We start from the raw sequence: 21,915 nt of genomic DNA, 5'->3' as shown, positions 1-21,915 counted from the left end.
GCTTCCGTCTGGCTAGTGTTAAGTTAGTAACATGATGAATTAGTCCGACAGCCATTTGGGAACATGTGATAGTTTGCAAGGATTTTGAAACTTCGGAAACTAGTTACAAACAATGAGCCTGAGATCGACCTATGTATCTTTTATATCGCGTTTATTCAAACTCCCATAACGAGATAACTAAATCTACAACTCGGCCGGCCGGTGTGGCCAAGCGGTTAACGGCGCTACAGTCTGGAACCGCGTGACCGCTACGGTCGCAGGTTCGAATCCTGCCTCGGGCATGGATGTGTGTGATGTCCTTAGGTTAGTTAGGTTTAAGTAGTTCTAAGTTCTAGGGGACTGATGACCTTAGAAGTTAAGTCCCATAGTGCTCAGAGCCATTTGAACCATTTTTTTTACAACTCGCGTCTAATAGCTAGCGTTGCTGTCTCTGAAACACGGGTCCCAGCTTCGATTCCCGGCCGGGTCGAGGATTTTCTCCGCCCGAGGACTGGGTGTTGTCCACAGCATTTCATAATCATTCGGAAACAGTGGCGTGACTGGACATGGCTTCATTTGGCGTCTGAGCTGATACCGAGGAGCGAATAAAAACAAAAACTTCCTGGCGGATTGAAATTGTATGCCAGACTGAGACACGAAGTGGGGACCTTTGCCTTTCACTAGCAAATCCTCTACCAACTGATCTATCTAAGTACGAATCATAACCCCTCGTCACAGTTTCACTCCCACCAGTACCTCGTCTCCTACCTTTCAAACTTCACAAAAGTTCCCCTGCGAAACTTACGAGCTAGCACTCTTGGAATAAAGGACATTGCAGAGACATGGCTTAGCCACAGGCTGGAGTATGTGTCCAGAATGAGATTTTCACTCTGCAGTGGAGTGTGTGCTGGAGATGAGGTACTGGCGGAAGTACAGCTGTGAGGACAGTGTGTGTATCGTATTTCAGTAGCTCAATTACAGCCCAACTCAGCTATAGCTCAACGTTTTCGGTCAGAGGACTGAATGCCCTCTGTGATTTAAAACAATCGCAGAGCACTTGCCCGCTATAGGCGCGAAGAAGTTTCGTATCAGTTCGCACTCCGCTACAGAGCGAAAAATCTCATTCAGCAAACAAAAACTTAACGGAATTTTTGTTTATCATCGACATCCAGCACCGACAAAACATATTTCAACCGCTCCAACATATCTGTCCTCAGTTTTGACACCATACAGTTGTCCGAAACTAAAGTTCACCTGAAGTGACGCTGTGGGATCAGCCACTACCACAGAGTTGTGAAGTATACAACCATGACCTTTAATAGATGCCATGTAACGTCCGCCCAGACCAAATGCCGAGTAGAAAAAAAATAGAGATTTAATGAACGGAGCCGGGTAAGCTGGCTGGACTGGGTGTGGTTTTTATGTGGTCGTACACATTCACCTAAGGGAATACCGGGCTGGTTCCCACGTCCCGTTTCATATACACTATGCGCGAACGCTTTGTAACACGATCTCACATTTGACTATGCGAGTGCAGTAGACGCAGGCGGAAGGAGTACGCTGATTCCTGCCCTGTAGAAAGCTAGCAGTACCTTTCAGAATGACGACCCCACCGTAATAGTAACCTATACACGGATATGGTCGCGAATAAGGGGAAGTACCATACCTATCCCGACCTGGCATTACCTGAATACAGGGCCTCGGTCAGTAAAGAGTTACAAAAGTCTTTCAATTCGAATTATTTTCCCTGTGATTTCATATTATGCTGATGGACAATTTTAAGTAAGATTCAGTGGGTCAACATAAAACTCAGGGTCCCTCACAAACTGCCGGTTATGTTCGCAGTAAATCATGTTTGTAATGTATCGATTGAACCAGGCTGAAAGAACAAGAGCTAAAACATTCGGAAAAATAAAAATCACTCCAAAAATTCCAAAAGAAAGAAATGAATAGAAAGTTACTGTTATGCACAGTATATCAAATGACTATATTTAATTAGAAGAATGCAAATCTGATATCGATGCAGTTTTGTCGATCTTAAATTAATATCAATTAAAACCTCGTCTTTTTTGATGAAACTAGTTATATGAATCAAAGCATTTCGACTGAGATTCATCAATTGCACCAATATACTTTTTAGAGGAAGTGTAAAAGAATGTTGAGTAGTGCTTCCGTGGGATTAGTTCATGAAAAGTATCCCCGCAGCATTCATTATGTCACTGAATAAGAGGTGGTCTTACGTCCAACAAATATTAGTAATGCTGGCCATCCAAACACGAGCATTTGAATCACACGATGAAATCTGAGTAAATACAAGAAAAACCCGCAACGCTTCTCAATTCCTAAATATATATGAAACTGGATATCCGTTCTAATCTCCTTCTCCCCCTTCTCTTTACTCATCTCCTCCTCTCGCCTCTCTATGTCTCCTCTTCTCCCCTCTCTTTATTCATTACCTAATCGCCTCTCTCTCTGTCCATGTTCTCCACCTCTTCCTTCCTCTCTCTCTATACATCTCGTCCTTCACCCAATCTCCCTCTGTCTATCTCTTTCCCCCACTCCCTTTCATGACCTTGACTGAGCCTTGTTATTGCCAACAAAACTTGATAGGGAGTTTAAGTAGCTTAAAATAAATTGTTTTAATCAGTAGTATACGTGGTATGACAGACCTCACCAGCTGCTGTATCTGTGAGCACAGTAGCTTCAATAACAGTACTTCGCATTGCTTTAATCTGCGAACGGGATGTATCGGTATTACAAAGTTTTAGTCAATTCACATTCCACAGTAGTATCTGCTCATAGGAAGATAAGTCTTAAACACTAATTCCACGTTTTCTATGAAAATCGACTGCGAGGAAGAAAAACACCAGATAGTAGTGTATATAATTTTTGTTTAAGATTATGTATAAGGAAAAAGAATATACATGAGAGAAGCAATTTGTCTAATGGTCTACATGCCCTTCTATCGTAGTTTAAACTGACTACGACAAAGAAAACGAAACCCGCACATTTTCACAGCTCTGCATATCATAGCATTTTCTTTCTGGCAGTCTGTTTAAAAAATATATATCTTATGTTCGTCTTAATATTTATTAGATTATCGTGTGAAAGTCTGAAGTATGGAGGTTAAGAACTTCCAGAGATTTCTGCTGACAACGTTCCGTCAAAATTTCACAGCAATGGGTGAAGAACTTCTGAGTTTAGGGCCGGCCGTGGTGGCCAAGCGGTTAAAGGCGCTACAGTCTGGAACCGCGCGACCGCTTCGGTCGCAGGTTCGAATCCTGCCTCGGGCATGGATGTGTGTGATGTCCTTAGGTTAGTTAGGTTTAAATAATTCTAAGTTCTAGGGGACTGATAACCTTAGAAGTTAAGTCCCATAGTGCTCAGAGCCATTTGAACCATTTTTTTTTAATTTAGGATTTTGAACAAACGAACATTAAAATTTTATTTGAATAGAAATCGGTAAAATTGTGGGTGTGAAAAGACATGGACAATTACCTGCAGACCTGTGTAGTAGCCGTGAATGTCCGTTGTGTTACATTAGAATCAGCTTTATTACATAAGAACTTCAGTTACTGTGAACAAAGTGCCTTCCACCAGAAGCAGTATATTAGCTGCCGTTCGAGTGCTTACAATCGATATTAGATCGAAAAAGTGTGCCAAGAATTAATAGAACTATATAACAAGCCGTAGTTGACATAAATACATTCCGGTATCCTGCTTCCCCTGCACACACAACCACCCACCAACCGACCCCCCCCCCCCACACACACAAACATGCAAACACACACACACACACACACACACACACACACACACATACACACACGCTCTTGCGGCAGAGAAGTATCTTACTAAATTCTGATTTTTATTGCTGTGACCCGTTTCGGTTGTTGTTGTTGTTGTCTTCAGTCCTGAGACTGGTTTGATGCAGCTCTCCATGCTACTCTATCATGTACAAGCCTCTTCATCTCCCAGTACCTACCGCAACCTACGTCCTTCTGAATCTGCTTAGTGTATTCATCTCTTGGTCTCCCTCTACGATTTTTACCCTCCACACTGCCCTCCAATACTAAATTGGTGATCCCTTGATGCCTCAGAACATGTCCTACCAACTGATTCCTTCTTCGAGTCACGTTGTGCCACAAACTTCTCTTCTCCCCAATCCTACTCAATACTTCCTCATTAGTTATCTGATCTACCCATCTAATCTTCAGCTTCTTCTGTAGCACCACATTTCAAAAGCTTCTATTCTCTTCTTGTCCAAACTATTTATCGTCCATGTTTCACTTCCATACATGGCTACACTCCATACAAATACTCTCAGAAATGACTTCCTCACACTTAAATCTATACTCGATGTTAACAAATTTCTCTTCTTCAGAAACGCTTTCCTTGCCATTGCAAGTCTACATTTTATATCCTCTCTACTTTGACCATCATCAGTTATTTTGCTCCCCAAATAGCAAACCTCCTTTACTACTTTAAGTGTCTCATTTCCTAATCTAATTCCCTCAGCATCACCTGACTTAATTCGACTACATTCCATTATCCTCGTTTGCTTTTGTTTATGTTCATCTTATATCCTCCTTTCAAGACACTATCCATTCCGTTCAACTGCTCTTCCAAGTCCTTTGCTGTCTCTGATACAATTACAATGTCATCGGCGAACCTCAAAGTTTTTATTTCATCTCCGTGGATTCTAATACCTACTCCGAAATTTTCCTTTGTTTCCTTCACTGCTTGCTCAATGTACAAATTGAATAACATCGGGGATAGGCTACAGCCCTGTCTCACTCCCTTCCCAACCACTGCTTCCCTTTCATGACCCTCGACTCTTATAACTGCCATCTGGTTTCTGTACAAATTGTAAATAGCCTTTCGCTCCCTGTATTTTACCCCTGCCACCTTCAGAATTTGAATGAGAGTATTCCAGTCAACATTGTCAATAGCTTTCTCTAAGTCTACAAATGCTAGAAACGTAGGTTTGCCCTTCCTTAATCTAGCTTCTGAGTCGTAGGGTCAGTATTGCCTCACGTGTTCCAACATTTCTACGGAATCCAAACTGATCTTCCCCGAGGTCGGCTTCTACTAGTTTTTCCATTCTTCTGTAAAGAATTCGCGTTAGTATTTTGCAGCTGTGACTTATTAAACTGATAGTTCGGTAATTTTCACATCTGTCAACACCTGCTTTCTTTGGGATTGGAATTATTATATGGTTTCTAAGTAGGACTGCGTAATTACTTCTGATGGTCTTCTGTGGAGACTAGTTTTTAGGCATATAACGCATCGTTTGACATAGCAGCTGAACGTACGAGATAGATCAGCTATTACTGAAGAGTGTGCAACAAGAATGTTTCGAACGTAGTTTCCTTATCGGGACTTTCACAATATGCCACATTCCAAAATTATTTTTTATTTCATGTTTAGAACGCTTACGCAGAATATATGAACGATGTCACTGACTGTCCACCGATCCGATGCTGAAATTATAGTAAAACTTTGTGCGAGGGTATGATCTTCACTTACAGTCCGAAAAAACGAAATGTATACTCGGTAGCAAAACGCAGCAATTTAGGATTACCTGGAGCACAGTACACCCACGACCTTTTCTTTCCTGTTGTTTTGCATTCACCATGAGCAGATGAGAATGATACGAGCTGCAAGAGATTATACTTAGTTCTCCATTTCTCATTTCTCCGTAGTTTATGATTACCTGTATTAGTACGAACCGCAAACATGGCACAGTGTTCTGATGTTTACTAGTATGCACTTCTCTTGGTCACACAATTTTTAGGCGCACCACAATGAATTGTTTATAGTCAGATGGCAGTCGTACCATCATGCAATATCGTTTATGTATTTTACGAAAATCGGTAATCCTGCTATACTTCCCTAAGGCAGGCCAAACATTATAAACATTTTAAATATTCTTTGTCTATAATGATACAGAATGTCGTCCACGGTATAACGGCGAACATCTCTCGTTTAAGCTGTGGATGACGGTCAAACTACAGTTGATTAAGTCCGCCATGCGCCCATGGCGCACGTCATCCCGGTTATAATGTCCAGTACAAGTAACCGTAACACGACTGTGAACAGAGAACAAACTTCAGGAGAATGAGGCTGCCCTCTATTGACAGACCCCGTCAGTATGTGATGTTTCTGGGACGCAACTGTTCGTGCGCCTCGTTTCATTTGTACACACATCAAAAAAAAATTTGCATCACCCCGGTTCCCAGAACAGACGTTGACTGTGGATATTGTATCACAGACACAGTCCCTTTGGCTGTTCAGAGATGTCACTAAACCCGCCCAAAGATGTAAAAATCCATGCATGAGCAGCGCCTATTAGACGACAGCTGATCAGTTCCAGTCATTCCAGCAGGAAGGATGTACACTGCTCGTGTTGTCTGTAGTTCAGCCATGCATAGGCGGTCAATACCGCCGTTCGATAGCGTCCGCATTGTTACTTCGTGCCAGGAAGGGCTCTCAACAAGGGAAGTGTCCAGGCGTCTCGGTGTGAACCAAAGCGATATTGTTCGGAGATGGAGGAGATATAGAGAGAGAGGAACTGTCGATGACATGCCTCCCTCAGTCCGCCCAAGGGCTACTACTGCAGTGGATGACAGCTACCTACGAATTATGTCTCGGAGGAACCCTGACACCAACGCCACCATGTTGAATAATGCTTTTCGTGCAGCCACACGACGTCTTGTTCCGATTCAAACCGTGTGTAATAGGCTGCATGATGCGCAACTTCACTCGCGACTTCCATGGTAGGGTCCATCTTTGCAAGCACGACACCATGCAGTGAGATGCAGATGGGCCCAACAACATGCCGAATGGACCGCTCAGGATTGGCATCACGTTCTCTTCACCGATGAGTGTCGCATATGCCTTCAGACAATCGTCGGAGACGTGTTTGGAGACAACCCGGTCAGACTGAACGCCTTAGACACACTGTCCAGGGAGTGCAGCAAGTTGGAGGTTCCCTGCTGTTTTGCTGTGGCATTATGTGGGGCCAACATACGCCACTGGTGGTCATGGATGGCGCCGTAACAGCTGTACGATACGTGGATGCCATCCTCCGACCGATAGTGCAACCATAACGGCAGAATTTAGGCGAGGCATTCGTCTTCATGGACGACAGTTCGCGCCCGCATCGTGCACATCTTGTGAATCACTTCCTTCAGGATAACGACATCGCTCGACTAGAGTGGCCAGCATGTTCTCCAGACATGAACCCTATCGAACATGCCTAGAATAGATTGAAAAGGGCTGTTTATGGACGACGTGACCTCTGAGAGATCTACGCCGAATCGCCATTGAGGAGGGGAACAATCTGGACCAACAGCGACTTGATGAACTTGCGGATAGTGTGTTACGACGAATACAGGCGTGCATCAATGCAAGAGGACGTGCTACTGGGTATTAGAGATACCGGCGTGTACAGCAATCTGGACCACTGCCTCTGAAGTTCTCGCTGTATGGTGGTACAACATGCAATGTATGGTTTTCATGAACAATAAAAAGGGCGGAAATGATGTTTATGTTGACCTCTATTCCAATTTTCTGTACAAGTTCCGGAACTCTCGGAACCGAGGTGATGCAGAACTTTCATTGATGTGTGTATGTATTTTTTGCATATATTTTATCACTGTCGAAGAGATAAATGATAAAAATGTGAGAAATGAAGCAGGCGAAAGGGAATACAGATGAATAAAATGCCGGCCGGAGTGGCCGAGCAGTTCTAGGCGCTACAGTCTGGAGCCGCGCTACCGCTGCTGTAGGGAAGCAGCCTACTCACGCCATATAAAATTCACATCAATCTTTCCATTGTGTGCCAGCCTAGTCCGCTGTAACTAGCTCTGACGTCGTAAATGTTGCGCAATACTTTAAAAATCAAGAAAAAAACCTGAAACGTTTCTAGCATGTCAGGAGTAATACTAAATTAACATGTGTTGAATATCAGTTCAATAACTTAACCATTTTCGAAATTTGGACTTTTTCTGTAAAAATCATTGGCGCAACAGAAAAGAGCTAGAAACTTAAAAATTTATATTTAGATTCCTTTTGCATAATAATTTAGTAGAAATAGTATTCTGGATCTCACAAATTCAAATTTTAGTTGAAATTCATGATTTTCTGGTTTTTGTCTTAGAAATTAAGGAAGCAAGATAGATTAAGTAGGCGAATAAATAAGGCTAGGATGTTTAAATTTAAGTAGAAGGGAGATACGCTATAATTGTAAAGATGTGACAAGTTTCAACTGAATAACTGTAAAACTATAGCGATAGTGTATCTCCAAAGAGCAAGTTCAGAGCTCAATTACTGCGTGTAGTGTAATTAAATTAATTCTCTCGCCCAAAATATTTGACTTAGCCACGTGAGACTTTTATTATGATTCCTTACCTGTGTGCTGATTGCACATTCAAATTGAGAGCTTCATCGGCCATCAGCAAAGGAAGCAATGATTTATTCGATAACTTAAAGTGGTGCATTACTGCCCAGCGGCTAGTCGGGAGAGCGGATTTGATCAGGCGTTCCCTTAGCCGTCCGCACCGCGGTTTTACACTCCTGGAAATTGAAATAAGAACACCGTGAATTCATTGTCCCAGGAAGGGGAAACTTTATTGACACATTCCTGGGGTCAGATACATCACATGATCACACTGACAGAACCACAGGCACATAGACACAGGCAACAGAGCATGCACAATGTCGGCACTAGTACAGTGTATATCCACCTTTCGCAGCAATGCAGGCTGCTATTCTCCCATGGAGACGATCGTAGAGATGCTGGATGTAGTCCTGTGGAACGGCTTGCCATGCCATTTCCACCTGGCGCCTCAGTTGGACCAGCGTTCGTGCTGGACGTGCAGACCGCGTGAGACGACGCTTCATCCAGTCCCAAACATGCTCAATGGGGGACAGATCCGGAGATCTTGCTGGCCAGGGTAGTTGACTTACACCTTCTAGAGCACGTTGGGTGGCATGGGATACATGCGGACGTGCATTGTCCTGTTGGAACAGCAAGTTCCCTTGCCGGTCTAGGAATGGTAGAACGATGGGTTCGATGACGGTTTGGATGTACCGTGCACTATTCAGTGTCCCCTCGACGATCACCAGTGGTGTATGGCCAGTGTAGGAGATCGCTCCCCACACCATGATGCCGGGTGTTGGCCCTGTGTGCCTCGGTCATATGCAGTCCTGATTGTGGCGCTCACCTGCACGGCGCCAAACACGCATACGACCATCATTGGCACCAAGGCAGAAGCGACTCTCATCGCTGAAGACGACACGTCTCCATTCGTCCCTCCATTCACGCCTGTCGCGACACCACCGGAGGCGGGCTGCACGATGTTGGGGCGTGAGCGGAAGACGGCCTAACGGTGTGCGGGACCGTAGCCCAGCTTCATGGAGACGGTTGCGAATGGTCCTCGCCGATACCCCAGGAGCAACAGTGTCCCTAATTTGCTGGGAAGTGGCGGTGCGGTCCCCTACGGCACTGTGTAGGATCCTACGGTCTTGGCGTGCATCCGTGCGTCGCTGCGGTCCGGTCCCAGGTCGACGGGCACGTGCACCTTCCGCCGACCACTGGCGACAACATCGATGTACTGTGGAGACCTCACGCCCCACGTGTTGAGCAATTCGGCGGTACGTCCACCCGGCCTCCCGCATGCCCACTATACGCCCTCGCTCAAAGTCCGTCAACTGCACATACGGTTCACGTCCACGCTGTCGCGGCATGCTACCAGTGTTAAAGACTGCGATGGGGCTCCGTATGCCACGGCAAACTGGCTGACACTGACGGCGGCGGTGCACAAATGCTGCGCAGCTAGCGCCATTCGACGGCCAACACCGCGGTTCCTGGTGTGTCCGCTGTGCCGTGCGTGTGATCATTGCTTGTACAGCCCTCTCGCAGTGTCTGGAGGAAGTATGGTGGGTCTGACACACCGGTGTCAATGTGTTCTTTTTTCCATTTCCAGGAGTGTATATATAAGAACGCTGCGCGGGTATCATTGCTATAAACAGCCTCGGATGCCGTAATAAGTTACTCGGGATACGCGTAATCATGAAATCGTTTTCGAGTGAAGTGTTAATTCTGGGATGACTTTAATGATCTATCTTCAGTTTCGTATGTCGTATTTTCACATGCCGCTGCGGGCCTGACATTCTACCATTATTTAGCGTGGCGTTTGATGAACATTATCATCAAATTATGGCGAGCATTCACTTAAACATTTAATTTGAACAGTTATAGTTGTATCAGCGCATTAGACTCTGAACTGCTCTGGTAGTTGGATTGTGTGGATATTTTTTGGTCTGTGACTTTCAGAATATAGTGAACATTTTAGAGAGAATCGTTTTTGATGATGAATCCCAGACAATCTTCTAATTCCTCAGAGCTATAAGCTGTAACTATAAATGTGTTTCTCAGATGAAGTGGACACTAGGAATTCTAATTATAGGCTTCACGTTTTGCTAATAACCTTCTGGTTGCCAATATTGTAGTTAGAGAGCCAGTGTTGAGAACGGCAAACAGCATAAATACTAAACATTTATTGTATTATTTCAACCCGCTGCCCCACATATGTTGCTAATCGGCCGGGAAAGAAACTGAGTAAACGTGAAAGTGATTTTTAAATATTCGGATTCGGGAGTGAAATGCGACACGCAACTGAGTAATAGAACAGTGATAGTGTTACGTGTGCATGTGGACGACGCAAGTGGATTAACAACGCATCTGGATTGACGGAGCTGGCACTGAGTCTAGCGGCGCTGCCAGCATCACGAGAAGCCAGTTTCGCCTCACCGCAGTCGTCCGCCGGAACAACCAGAGCCGCGCCTGCAGTTGCGGGCCACACAGCAGCCGTCAAAGTGCCGTATGCAGTTCAACGCGCCGCATCGTATCAGTTATCCTGGTACGCCGCGCCAGCAACGCCATACGTCGTGCAGAAGGAACTAAGTGAAGTGAAAAGCTGTTAAAAATTTTACTAACCTGCACTAAAAGACTGTCGGCGATGGAACCGCCAGAAGAAACTGAGGTTAAACTTAAATCAGAACCTATGTCTGTTGAGGGAACTGTAAATCCAGACAACAGTTCAAGTGTAAATATGCATGAAAATAGTAATGTTCAAGTGAAATATGGAGTATTGTCTCCTGACAGTAGTGTGAAAAGGGGCAATGATTCAATAATAGAGACCCCTGTAGTAAAGCAGAAATCAGAAATTGTTAATTTATTGGATGATAGTTTACGTGATGAGTTCAAAAGGGAACAGTCAACAGAGGTGGTAGAGTTTAAAAAGGATAAGTTAGATATGACTGATCGATTAGAAGTTTCATTTAGTTTTGATGATTCTGGTGTTGGAGCTAGTTTTTCATCACCTGAGTGTGATAAAAAACCAGCTAGTGAGCAACCCAAAGATACTGGGGCTATTGATTTAAATATTATATTACAAGCAATAGCTACCAGTAATGCTGAATTAAAGTCTGAAATAAATGAGGTCAAAAGCAGTAATGCAAAAATGTCAGCCAGTAATGCTAAAATGACAGCTGAATTAAAGTATGAGATTGTGGCCAGCCAAACTAATTTTAATAAACGATTGGAGGTAATGGACAATACCTTCAAGGCTGGTTGCAATAAGTTGAAAGAGGATCTGGACAGTTTGAATTATAAAATTGATTACAATCATGAGGATATTAAGAAAAAGGTTGCTCAACAATTTTCTGAAATGTATAAAACAGTAAAATCCGAAGTTTCTGAGGTTCGCAGAGACTTCCAAATGGAAGATGCGAAGCTGGAGCGCAAGTTAACAGAAAAGATCGAGGCGGAGTCTGAACTGTGCTCCGATAGGTTTAAAGATGTTAATATAAAAGTAAATATATGTCAAGCAGAAGTAGACGCAATCAAAACTGATACTACTCATATTGTGCAAAGAGTAGATAATGTTGAAATGAGAGTAGAAAATATTAGTACTAACATTGCTAACATTGAGAGTAAAGTAGCTTCAGTAACTTCTGGTAATGGTAGTATGCAACAAATTGCAGCTGCAAACGCCGCTTTTATCGGGTGTCGGCAGTTCTTGCGGTTCGATCCACATAAAAATATCCACCCGCTAGATTTCTGGAACGATTTTGAAGATGTGATTCCACCAACTTGGTCTGAACGAGAGAAAATCTCATTTATTAGAAGCCATTTAGCAGGTGACGCCATGCGTTGGTCAGCTGATGTTATGTTGAATTGTAAAACATTAGCGGAATTCAAAACAGCTTTCATTAATGAGTAATGGTCTAGTAATAAGCAAAATGAAGTGTTGAGAGAATTTTGGAGTGGAAAACGCTTCAATGCAGGCAAGATGTCTATTAAAGAGTTTGCTAGGTCGTGGATCTCACGTTTGTCACATTTGGCCGAAAAGCTGAAACCTGAAATGATAATACTAGGTCTTGAAGCCAAACTGCCATGGTATTGGCAAACTAGAATTATATCTGCCCCTAGAGACAATCTGGATCGTTTCATTGAATATTTGGAAAGTGTAGAGCGTGTGGCTGCCACTGAGGAGCAAGCACGTAATAACAGAAATGCTAATAACACTAGTAGTAATTTTAAGAACGAGCAGAATGGCAATGTAAACATCAGAACAGTAGGTGTTCGCCATCCTAAGAGAGGTAGGAATTGGAGAAATAATTATCAGAACAAACAATGGCATCCAAATGATAGTAATTTTGTTTCGAACAAAATTATGCAGGTAAACAACAGTGCGTAAAGCAATGCTGTGCCAGTTAGCTATAATGGAAGTAAAGGAAACAGTAGTAGGCAGAGGCAGGAAAACTAGTTCCCGTCTATGAGGACACTGGCGCTCACCAGGCGGTTATTTTTCCTAAGCCAGTAGTTACAGTAATTGGTAAGACAGATCAGAATACTCAGACTGAACATGTAGATGAGGGGTCGGTAGCATCTAAGAAAACAGCAGAAATATTAGATCACTCACAGTATTTGATAGATACCGTGTTAGAGACGCTTTCTAAGTGGGAAGAGAAAGAAAGGGCGCAGCAGTGTAACGGTAGGGAAGAGGTACAAAATACTGAATTGTCAGGTGAAGAAACAGAAGAAATTCATGCTTATATTTACGATGAGAATGATGTGCTCTTATCTAAAGTGCCTGTGCAGGATGTTGATACTGTACTAATAGATTTAGGACAGGAGGTAAGTGAGAATGTAGAGGATAGCCTGTTGGGGGGTCGATGAACCCGGTAGCTGTGACCAGTTGTCACTTGAGAAGGAACCCGACGATAATAGTGAAAGTGGTTTAGCTGTAACTAGTGTTATGCCCGGTCTGGAGGCGCAGAAAGGCCCAGACTACAGTAATTTGGGTCATGTTCAGCAAACTAAATGTAATGAAGTCGTGCGGTGTTTCGATTTGAAATTAATAGACCGAGTGGAAAAGGCAGCTGAAAATGTAATTCAGGAAGCCCCTACACACTTTGACCTAAATGTAATGAAGACAGATGTCGATCACTTTAGTTGGAGACAAATCCAAAAGGAACTATTGGATGAGTTTGAGGAACCACCTGTACAAATTAGAATAAGCCACCCTATAATAATAGTGAATATGTTGGGTATCAATGTACGTTGGCTCTTAGACAGTGGAAGTGAGGTGAGTGCGATATCTCAGCCCTTGTTTGATGCATTACCTGGTAAAGACAAGCTTACAGTAATGAGGGTATCAAAAACGGTAAAACAAGAAGCTTTGCAGCCCTTTAACATTAATGGTAATTTAATTGATCATCCATGCTTAATTGTAAACAATCTAAGTATTGAGGTTCTAATTGGCATAGATTTCTTGTCGAAATATCAGAGTGTTGTTGACTTTGAAAGAGGCCAGTTTAAATTGGTCTTGCCGATAACCGGAGTAATTACGGTACCTTTTCTTGATAAACTTGTAGTAACTAATGATGAAACTTGGGAGCTGCCTATACGAGTTCTGAAAAATAGGAGATATTGGGACGAAGGTGTTAATCTTAGTAAAAGTAAGCTAAACACAGAAGAAGAAGAAGCAATTATTTTGGACGAAATAGAAGCTAAATTGCAGGAAATCGATAAAATTTCAGCTAATCAGAAGGAAGAACTGAGACAGGTTTTAAAAAAGCTGTTCGGTCTTAGGAACGTGATCGACCTAAAGAAGTTCATAGGTAGTGAATGAATTCTGTAGGGAGGAGGTTGTTCTGTAACCTCTACACAGTGTGGCAGCTGTGCAGTCCCAGCTGTGTGAGATCTTCTTTCCTTTTCAGGTCTTACTCATTCTTCATCTTTCCTATCCACCAAAGTTTCGACTCCTTCTTTGCAATACAAAAATTTTCCGTCATGGCTATCAAGCCATGAGTTCTGTAACCATTCTATCCACCGATTAGTGAAAAAAGAAAATGCCTAATGTGACAAACCTAACAGTGACATAAACAACAGAGAAGTATGATGTAATTAAGATACAAAGGTATTTGAGTAACAAGTATGTATAGAACCCTGGTAACATTATAAATACGAAGTTGTTGTTTTATTGGAAATGGTCCACCAACAGTAATTTAAAAAGATATACAAATTCGTGTGCAAGCAGGATCTGAAGTGGCAGTGAAACCTATTGTATGCTGTAGAGCTAACTAATTAATAGTAAAAGAGATTGCTTGGTGTTATGAAAAATATGCAGATAAGTTGTAAGAATGAACTCACCTTGTGTAGCAAGGAATGGCAGTGTAATAGAATTGAACAGTGTTTGTGGTTGAGACGTGAAGGACACGTCCCTGAAGTATTTATAAGGTTGGAGCTGGCCGTTATTTGGTGTAGTGTGTGACAGGACACACCTACACGTATTGAGGTTATGAGTTGGAGGCGTGAATGTGACCATAGGTACCCTTATGTTAGATGAGACAGAGCAGCTCATGGTGTCCTATAGGTTTAAGGAATTTAGCATTACGCTCGTCCATAGTTACTTAATGCACTTTAGTGGTAGGTCGAGAGAGACTACCTGTGGTTTCAGCGTCCGATCGAGTGGAAATGGATTGCCACGTGAGCAAACTGATCAGCTCCAATACACTATAGATATGAAATAAATGTGCTATCCTAGGTGTTAAATGTTAATAGAGTGAGTGTTAAATAAGTACATACACTGGCAACATAATTGAGTAACATAATGGCAGACATGAAACATTATTTATAGCTCAGCATAAATACACTTCGATGAAGTAAGTACATAATTGCAGATGTGGAACTGACACAGCAGCAGAGGACCAATAAGTGGATTTAGTAGTCAACTAAACGTAGTGTGTTTTGAACACTCAGAACTGTACTATTACCACAAGTTACTCACAAGTACAAAGAAGCTGAGAAGACAACTACTAATCAAATATACTCATACTATCTCTAAGAATAAGGTAATCGAAGATGAGTCAGCTAAGTAAATAAAATACAGATGTATCAGGAATGTACCGAGCATTGGTTCAGTGTTCCGGCCCAGAAATAATAAATTGAAATTGAATAGGATTTATGATTGTATGCCTTGAGCATAAATTTTCTCTAGTACGTGACTAACGGCGTTTTGAGCCATTTGTTTACCGATTTTATGACAGTTAAGTAACCGCGAGAGTAAAATTGAAAAAGTTCTGTTAACTTGGTTCCAATAACATATTGAAAGATAAAATGTATATATCCCCATTTCATTGTGACCCACCCTTAGATATTAAGCGAACAGAGTCTGAGGCACTCTTTTTATTTGTTCTACAGGACAAACCAGATAATGGCAGCCTGGTAGCTGTGTGAAAGCGTGGAGTGACTTGGACACCACTCACAGTGACCACTCCCCTTTCCCCATGTAATTTAGAGTGAACGTGAAGGACGCACACCATAGCAACTTCCCCTCCTCTAACCTTGTGAATGGAAGTGTAGAACGCCAGCCAAAGCGGCTACAACCACGTGTGTGAAAATGAAATTGTCATGATTTGTGAAATTTTCTTTCAGGTTTAGAAAAGACTGCTAAGATATAATTATCTGTTTATGTATCATGAATAACTGTGTTATTTTCTTTGAATTTGTGTATGTAAAAATGTATTTAATGGATTTCAGATTTTCATAATTTTACATATTTTATGTGTTTGTCTGTCTAAGGCAATATGTATGCCAAAGTGTTTCATTGATTTTGCTTAAATTTTGAGTGATAATGTTGCTTAAGAGGCAGTGAACATGCCAGTAATTTAAATAATTGAAGTAGGTAATAATTTTTCTTTTAATATTTCTATATGTTTACATTTCAATTTTAATTTTCCTAGGGAGTTAAGCTGTACTCTTGCTTCATTTTTGTAATTATTTTTTTTTCCATTCACAAAAAAAAAATTAAATAGAGGGTGATGTAGGGAAGCAGCCTACTCACGCTGTATAAAATTCATATTAATCTTTCCATTGTGTGCCAGCCTAGTCCGCTGTAACTAGCTCTGATGTCGTAAATGTTGCGCAGTACTTTAAAAATCAAGTAAATAACCTGAAACGTTTCTAGCATGTCAGGAGTAATACTAAATTAATATGTGTTGAATATCAGTTCAATAACTTAAACAATTTTCGAAATTTGGACTTTTTCTGTAAAAATCATTGGCGTAACAGAAAAGAGCTAGAAACTTAAAAATTTATATTTAGATTCCTTTTGCATAATAATTTAGTAGAAACAGTATTCTGGATCTCACAAATTAAAATTTTAGTTGAAATTCATGATTCTCTGGTTTTTGTCTTAGAAATTAAGGAAGCAAGATAGATTAAGTAGGCGAATAAATAAGGCTAGGATGTTTAAATTTAAGTAGAAGGGAGATACGCTATAATCGTAAAGATGTGAGAAGTTTCAACTGAATAACTATAAAACTATAGCGATAGCGTATCTCCAAAGAGCAAGTTCAGAGCTCAATTACTGCGTGTAGTGTAATTAAATTAATTCTCTCGCCCAAAATATTTGACTTAGCCACGTGAGACTTTTATTATGATTACTTACCTGTGTGCTGATTGCACATCTAAATTGAGAGCTTCATCAGCCATCAGCAAAGGAAGCAATGATTTATTCGATAACTTAAAGTGGTGCATTACTAGCCCAGCGGCTAGTCGGGAGAGCGGATTAGATCAGGCGTTCCCTTAGCCGTCCGCACCGCGGTTTTATATATAAGAACGCTGCGCGAGAAGAAAGGCCCAAGTTCTCTCCAGACGCTGATTAGAGCACCACCTGTGCCGGGAGTCGCCTCCCTCTCTCTGTCCCTTTCCTCCTTCTCTGTCCATCGCCTCTGGCCCCTTCTCTGTGTTCATCTCCTTCGACCCTGTCTCTCTCACCATCTCCTACTCGCTTCACCTGTCCACCTCCTCCTTGCCCCTCCCCCCCCCCCCGCCGTCTCTCCGTCACCTTTTCCCCCTCTCTACCCATTACACCCCCCTCTCTTTGTACTTATCCTCCTTCAGCCTGTCTCTCTCCACTACATCTTCAACTTCTCTACATCGATTTCCTACTCTCTCTCTCTCTCTCTCTCTCTGTCCATCTCCTTCTTCCCCTCTCACTGATCATCTCTTCCTCCCCACTCCCTCTCTTGCTTGTCCCACCTCCCATCTATGTCAATCTCTTCCTTCCTCTCTCTATCCGTCATCCACTTCCATCTCTATCTGCTTCTCTTCTCCCCCCCTCCCTCTTTCTGTCCATCTTCTCTTCCCCTGTCCCTAAGACCATTATCTCCTCCCCCACTCTAATGTGCGTGCATGTAGCGTCAGGAACACATTCCGATACTACTTGCACAGCACACTGGTGCTGCAGGCCAACTGAGATATCCTTTTCACTCCCACCCATGGGAGCTAGGAAGTTCTTGCCACCACACTACTTCTTTCCAGACAATAAGTGGTGCATGTAACAGTGGTTGAAATCGACCCATTGGCTAGGAAGAAACATTGAAGATACACAGACATACATCCTTTTTTTATTGATGATATATGATTTCAGTTAGAGTATTCCCATTATTTACTTTCTTGTAAAGGAGAATAACATGTAGGCCTCTGTACGCTTCTGTCACACAGTGTGTCTGCATATTGTTCCACCTTTCGGAACTGTGCCGAGAGAAGTGACTAGTATTATGTCAAACAATATTCTTAAAAAATAGCGCTGTGTTTTTATACATATTTTAAACTTGTCATTAACATATAAACTAGTGAATTTGAAAGAAACATGCGATTTTAACGATTGTGCATTTTCCGCATTTGAAAAACGGAAAATTTTTCATAATATTCCCTTCGAAATTGTTTGACAGACTTAATAATAGTGCTTTTACGAACCATAACATTGTATCAATCACATACTTGTCAGTAATTAATCTTATTTATTTATAAGTTTATTGATGAATCTGTTTTGAAGTTCCTTCGTGCCATGAACCCAGTATGGATCCAGGGTTTTATTCTGGGGATTCACAATTTATTGATGAATATTCCCCCCTCAGTTCCCTCGCCATCTGTGGAAGTGTAATGTACCGTCCGCAGTTCTTGATGTGCCGTAAGTGCTTACAGTTTTAATAACAATAACAATAAAATATATAAAATCCTTTAAAAAATCCTAGTCATAATTTTTAATAAAATGATGTAATATGATAATGATACTAAGAAATTTTTGCTTGGATCAGAAACAGTTGTTCAGAGAAAGAAAGTATCTGAAAAGCATTTGTCGGAAAATTTGAGAGGTCTCACACCTTTGACAATATGGAATCGAAGTTTACTATCAATTTTCAACCAGTGGAATTGTGTACAATTTTCTGCGGACTACGGCTATCTAAATGAGGAGATTTCTGTTTCTTTGTCATTTCCGCGAATTTTCGAGGAGGCAACTTTTCTGTTATTTTCTCTTATTGGAGGCTCTTCCCTTATGTCTTGCGTTGCTTAACCTACCTGTAGTCTGCCGTTTGTTCCTGTGGATTCACGAACCGACAGATTTATTGTTGACAGCTGGATCGGTCAGCCTTTCCCTGACTGGAGTGTTTTCTGCATACCCCACAGACGTAGACAAGCCTTTAACCAAATAACTGAAAAGTATTCTGTGCTAAACATGACTTGCAATTTCTACATATTTTCACTTTTCTGGAGACTTAACTTCATGCTAGTCTCCAAACGTTAGCTGAGAAATTTGGAAACTGCTATGTGAAAAATATTTACCTTTCTATTGCATTTTCATTTTGAGCAACTAGGACACGTAGCAACTTCAGTCGCTCTTCTATTCTTGTTGTTTTCTATTTTTCCAGTATTCATTCGTCTTCTCCCCAAGTTGTCTTTTCCCTTCTTCTCTCCATGTTGTTCCCGTTCTCTTATTTCTTCCGCAATGAAAGCCTTCTAAATTTAATATTTTATTCCTAAAAATATTTCTGTCTGTTATTTCCAATTCTATGATATTGTTTGTTTCTATATCTTTCTTCATTTCTGTAATCCATACTATGTCGATTTCTTCTTAAAAAATTCTAGAATATTTGTTTCGAGAGCATGTTCTCATTCATTCGGTAGAAGCGTCCAAAAAGTACTTCTCTTATTTTAGCCATTACTTTGATATTTTCTTCACATTTTTGTAGAGCTCCTAATTATTTCGCATTTTCGAGCCATCTGTAGTTTGTACTTCACTCTTTATTTTTTAATTATCTGTCTTTCAAGTATTTCTATCCTGTCCAGTTTACAGTTCATTGTTAGACATCCACATCCATATAAATATTATGGTCGTATCACTGGGCTATAGTGTTTTAGTTTTGTTCTTCGAGATACGCATTTCTTTTTGTTAATATTCTTTGTCAAACCATGTGCTCTCTCCATTTTATTAAGTCTTACACCTACTGCAAATTTGTCTAGTCTACTCTGTTGTATAGTTTCTCGAAGACATTTGAATTTACCTACTCGCTCTATGATTGTTGACCGTTTCCGAAGTCCGTTATCTCCATGTAACAAAAGTTTTCAGAAATGAGAAAAAGTGTGACTCAGTTATTATTTGGTTTTCATTGTTATTCTTTTTTATTACAGTTTTCATTTGTATTCTGAACTAATATTTGTACTTTTCTTTGATCACACCAAATGTATTCAACTAAAATAAATAATTTACTTTGAACAAAGCGACTTTTGGAACTGTAATCTGGGCATAATTGTTTCTGGCAATGTTTTGGTTTTAAAATGACGGGAACAAATGAAAATGACATAGACATTTCATTATACTGTATTTAGTCCTGCTACAAAATTATTAGTGACCACTAGAAAGAATAACGTAGTACATACCTACTAATTAATTTTTTGAATAATTGCCATCAGCTTTGTGTTAAAACAACTCATTATGAGTTTACCGATTTTTAAATCAGATACTGATTTGCTCTTCAGTCTCATCGGGTAGCTCTCCGACGTCAGATTCTTCATCCAATTTCGTTCCAGACAGTTGTTTAATAATATTCTTGTAGAATAAAAGTTCGTTAATGTCCTCCCAATCTGGTCCAAGTGGTTCTGTATAAGTCACGTCTTCGATTTTTTTCTGATTTTACGTAACATCTTTACGTATCTCCGCTGGTTTTACTCCCATCCGGCAGTTACCCTTCTTGCAGATACTGTATTTTTACCACACCCTATAACAGAGTTATAGCTTTGTTCCTCTTGAATAGTAACGCAGCTCTGACCCTTTTATATTACTATCTTCCTTGAAGGGTGGAACTGAGGTTTCACTGCACATTTAAGAGATGTCTTACAGTGCTTACAGTCCGAAACATATACGTCTATTTCAGGTTTGTAGATAGTCCAAAGTTTCCAGTAATGTCACAATAATCAGTTCAAATGGTTCAAATGGCTCTGAGCACTATGGGACTTAACTGCTAAGGTCATCAGTCCCCTAGAACTACTTAAACCTAACTAACCTAAGGACATCACACAGATCCATGCCCGAGGCAGGATTCGAACCTGCGACCGTAGCGGTCGCGCGGTTCCAGACTGTAGCACCTTTAACCGCTTGGCCACCCCGGCCGGCCAATAATCAGTGGGATTCAAGATAGTGCTTTTTGAAAATAATTCGTTTTGAATTCGGCCAACCAGATTTACTCAATAATATGAATTTGCGTCAAAGTCCAATCTGACAGGTATGTTGTTGTTGTGGTCTTCAGTCCTGAGACTGGTTTGATGCAGCTCTCCATGCTACTCTATACTGTGCAAGCTTCTTCATCTCCCAGTACCTACTACAACCTCTACAACCTACATCCTACTGAATCTGCTTAGTGTATTCATCTCTTGGTCTCCCTCTATGATTTTTACCCTCCACGCTGCCCTCCAATACTAAATTGGTGATCCCTTGATGCCTCAGAACATGTCCTACCAACTGATCCCTTCTTCTAGTCAAGTTGTGCCACAAACTTCTCTTCTCCCCAATCCTATTCAGTACCTCCTCATTAGTTATGTGATCTACCCATCTAATCTTCAGCATTCTTCTGTAGCACCACATTTCAAAAGCTTCTATTCTCTTCTTATCCAAACTATTGATCGTCCATGTTACACTCCATGCAAATACTTTCAGAAACGACTTCGTGACACTTAAATCTATACTCAATGTCAACATATTTCTCTTCTTCAGAAACGCTTTCCTTGCCATTGCCAGTGTACATTTTATATCCTCTCTACTTCGACCATCATCACTTATTTTGCTCCCCAAATAGCAAAACTCCTTTACTACTTTAAGTGTCTCATTTCCTAATGTAATACCCTCTGCATCGCCCGATTTAACTCGACTACATTCCATTATCCTCGTTTTGCTTTTGTTTATGTTCATCTTATATCCTCCTTTCAAGACACTATCCATTGCGTTCAACTGGTCTTCCAAGTCCTTTGCTGTCTCTGATACAATTACAATGTCATCGGCGAACCTCAGAGACTTTATT

This window comes from Schistocerca nitens, chromosome 1, assembly GCF_023898315.1.
Source record: "Schistocerca nitens isolate TAMUIC-IGC-003100 chromosome 1, iqSchNite1.1, whole genome shotgun sequence".
NCBI lineage: Eukaryota > Metazoa > Arthropoda > Insecta > Orthoptera > Acrididae > Schistocerca > Schistocerca nitens.
This window is presented reverse-complemented; position numbering follows the sequence as displayed.